Below are 4,490 nucleotides of genomic sequence, written 5' to 3' on the forward strand. Positions count from 1 at the left end.
AATTATAAGATTATATTAATATTTAATTATATTAATTATTATTATATTATTAATTTAATAAAAATAATTATATTATATAATAAAATAATAATATTAGAATTATTAGTATAATTATGGTATTATTTGTTAAAATATTACAACTATATTATATTATATCATATTATATATATATATATATATATTGTGATATTATTATATACTATAGTATAAGATATAATTACATTACAATATATTATATATTATTATAGAATATTAAATAAATATATTATAATTTAATTATTATAACTATATTATATTATAATATTTTTAATATATATTATATTATATTACATATTATAAGATATAACTACTATATAGTATATTTTAATTATATTATAATATTGAAGGGTAATTATGGAAAAAAACAAAGAAAAGAATTTAGAATTGCTATTCCTTCCATGTGAGGAAGGAATGAGGATTCACCCAAAATGGGTGAATTGTCATTCCTTTTGAATGATCGTTCATTTCTTATAAATTCAACCAAACATCAAACTAGAATTTCATTTCATTCTATTTATTTCCTTTCCACCTCATTTCTCTCTCTACTTTCTATAGCTCGTTAAAATAATAATAATAATAATAATAACAATAATAATAATAAAGAAGACGACGACTTTGCTGCATCCTAAACTTTGTCATTTTTTAAAAAAGGCTATTGTATCGTCGTATGTGCGTTTTGCGGTTTTGTTATTATTTTTCTAGAAAATGATTATAGTTCAATTTTTCTCTGGTAATCTTTTTTTTCTCGCTCTCTGCATGACATATTTGGTTTGCAACTCTTTGAAATATGGCATTGTTCTAATCTACACACAACATTACTTGTCATATGACATCATTTCTTCAGGACACTAATATTATCTTTATGCAACATTATCCTTCTTTATACAGCTTTACTCCATATCGTCATATTTGATACGACAACATTATGTACGTGTTTGGAACCGTTTTTAAAAATAGTTTTCACATATTTGAGAAAAAAATGAAAATGAAAACGAAACGATGTTTGTTTAGTAAATGTTTTAAAAACGAAAACAATGAGAATAGTTTTTATGAAGGAATTAGAAAGCAGTTGAAAATTGTTTTCATTTTTTAGTACTTATCAACAATATTATAATATATTAATTAATAAGCACGATTTCATTTTCTTATTATACTCAAAACAATCTCTTAAAAAATTAACTAAATGTAATTTCAGAATCGGTCCCAGAATGATTCTCAAGACAATCTCATTTTAACTTTTTATTAAAAACAAAATCATTTTTAAATCAATTCTAAATGCACCCGTTGTTTTGGTGATCCTTTTGCTATCATCCGTCAAACTTTGAACGGCTTTAGATGATTTTTTGCACGTGACTTGTATGTGAGCTATGAATCAAGGCATTGATGGTCTTTTTATTAAAAAGGGAATTAACAAAAAATAGTAATAATAAGCACGAGTGGAAAAAAAACCTTAGCCCCTTCAAGACCCCATCTCTCCTTCACTCTCTCTCCATCTAGCCTAGTGGTGTCAAACGTGCCGTGCCGGGCCGGCACGGCAGGTCCAACACCAGGCCCCTTGTGCCGGGCTTGGTACGGCCCTGCACAGTGCAGGGTCGTGCCTGGGCCAGGCCTGAGGAGAAAAACTCAGGCCCGGTCCAAGCCTGCGGCTCTAGTCCATAAGGGCCAGGGCCTTCACGGGCCAGACCCGGCCCTTGTATTTTTTTTAAATTTAATTAAAAAAATATCATATGCCCCCAAAAGATGTGATTTATTGCCTCGTTAAAAACCTTGGCAAGTAAAACCTGTGGAGAAATCGGGACAAAACCTTAGCGAAGGAAAAAAGAGTGCAGTAGCTAGGAGCCTAAGAATAGTAAATTACAAATCTAAGTGCTTCCAGAAGATTCTGTTATTTCTAAGTTAGAAAAATATTATTACATTGAATCATCTGTGTATTGTTGTTTTCGTCTTCTGGCATCTTCCCAGTCTTTAACGCACATTAGCCCCTCCAAGATATCTGGATGCATTCTGCTTCTCTTCTCGTTAAGAATTCAGTTGCTTGTGCTAAAAGCTTGCTCTGATACTACCGTTGACACTGGAGTTGTCTAAATGTCACAAGCTATTACGAACAATGTTGGAAAACGATTGGTCTACTGGTAGACGCTTGTGTTGATGATAATCCTGTCATTTTCTCTTTCTACTTTAAGAAACTCCACGATGATCCTTTAGGCCCCGAACTGCTAGCTGACGACGAAGTTTCCTGTTCTTTTTTACCTGTGCTGTATTTTGCTTCATACAAACTAAAAATCTTTTCCAACATTTTCTTAGCATCAGTAATAGCTAGTTGCATATCTATTCTTAAATTTATTGTGGTAGCAGTCATCAATGAGTCAATTCCATCTATTCTGTACCTAGGATCTAAAATGGTTGCCAATGCATATAGCATAGGACAACCTGACTAATAACTTTTAAATTTATTTTCCATTAACTTAACTATGTTTCCAAAAAGTTCTGTATCCCTATAATAAGAAAATGTTTCTGAAAGATTAAATAGTTGATGTAAAGCTAAATGTACAGTAGGATAATAAACTCCAGAAAGTAATTCAGTAGCATTGTAAAAAACTTCTAGAAATTTAAAAAAATACTCACCAATCTGCCAATCAGTATCAAAAATTAAAAGTTTATCGTTATTACTGTTTACGTACGTCGTGATAAGCTGCAAATACGGGAGTGTTGCCTTCAACATTAAATATGTGAAATTCTACCTATGTCTCACGTCAGTTGAAAACTTTCTTAGGCGCAGCTGACTGTTCCTGTAATTTTATTTGAATTCTTAGAGCTGAGCTCCAAAACTAGATATGAATGATAATGATTCTCTAATATTTGTTAGATTAGATGAGATATGTTCAATTCCTGCCTGAACTACTAAATTAATTATGTGACATGCACACCGTTGATGAAAAAAATTTCCCCCAAACGCTGGTTTCAAACTATGTTTAAACATGTTAATTGCAGCTGTGTTAGCTAACGCATTATCAAAAGTAATAGTTAAAACTTTATCTTCTATCCCATAAAACCTAAAAATTTCCATTATTGTACCAAAAATAGATGATGCGTTATGAGGATATAGACATAAACGAAAATTAATTATTCTTTTTTTGTAAAACCCATTCGCCATCAACATAGTGCGCTGTGACACATAAATATCTAGTTTTATTGCACCCCTCCCACAATTCAGAAGTGCAAGAGACAGGAGCATTAAAAGTCCTAAAATTATCAATAAGAGATTGTCTCATTGCATAAAATACTTTCATGCAATCAGAACGAGTTGTGTTTCTACTTACCTGTTTAAATTGTGGGTAGAAGGCCGTCTGGATGAATTCTTCGAACGATGCATCATCTGCAAAAGAAAGAGGCAATTCGGCACTAGCTAGAAATTTAGCTAGTGCCTCACGAGCACGTTGTGCATCGTATGTAAAATTTTGTAACCCCTGTGATGTGAGTGATAGTGTTTGTTGGCGGGAGTCCACACTCCCACCTTGGTGCAACGGTAGACATACTTTTCAATGTCTATCCAGATGACCAGTACCCCCACCATTGTTATTAGAAAAGTGTTTTTTACAATATTTACATACCGCACGAATTTCCATTTCACCTATTTTTAGATTTGGTCGGGGCTCCTCAGTGAAATGCTGCCATGCCGGAGAAGTTCGCGGTCTTTTTCCTCTACTACGTTCTCCAGCTTCCTCGTTGTGCACTGAAGCATTATCCACTGGAGCATTTTTTGGTTCAGTAGGGGTGGGGTTGGGAGGCATCATTTCATCCTAAAAAAATGTCTCATCATCAAGCTCAGAAAGAGCAGTGAAATCAGGGAAGTTTGGTGTGGCCATTTTCTGGAAATTAATTGAACTTGAACTTTGTAAATGAAAGAGCGAGAAAATGAGTGAACGCGAGAAAAAAGCTTAGAATCAAAATGAAAGAGACAAGTTGAGAGATAGAATGAGATTGAGATGAGAAGTTGAGAGTGAATTGTTGTGTGAGATTTAGGGTGGAATTAAGGAGTATTTATAAGAGATTTTTTAGCCATTTTCGGATTCTTACCGTTAGGCCCTTCGCGGGCCCAAGGGGCGGCCCGTGACGGGCCTAACGGGAGGCCCGTCACGTGCCAAACGGGAGGCCCGTGATGGGCCAAACGGGAGGCCCATCACGTGCCGCCCGTGTTGGCCCAAGGTTGAATATTCTCATGTTTTGATGATAACAAACACAATGTATTATGTTTCTAATGATTCTATTTTGAGTTGTGTATTTAGCGTAATTAATGTTATAAATTAACTCAAGAAGCATTTTGCAGAATACAATGCAAATACATTCAAGATTGACAAATGCAAATTGAAGAAGGAATTCAAGGCTTGAAGTGCTAAAATACCAAAGATCAAGAGCAAGCAAACAAAATCAAGCTGGACAAGTACTAATAG

Source organism: Morus notabilis, unplaced genomic scaffold (assembly GCF_000414095.1).
Source record: "Morus notabilis unplaced genomic scaffold, ASM41409v2 Scaffold594, whole genome shotgun sequence".
Lineage (NCBI taxonomy): Eukaryota > Viridiplantae > Streptophyta > Magnoliopsida > Rosales > Moraceae > Morus > Morus notabilis.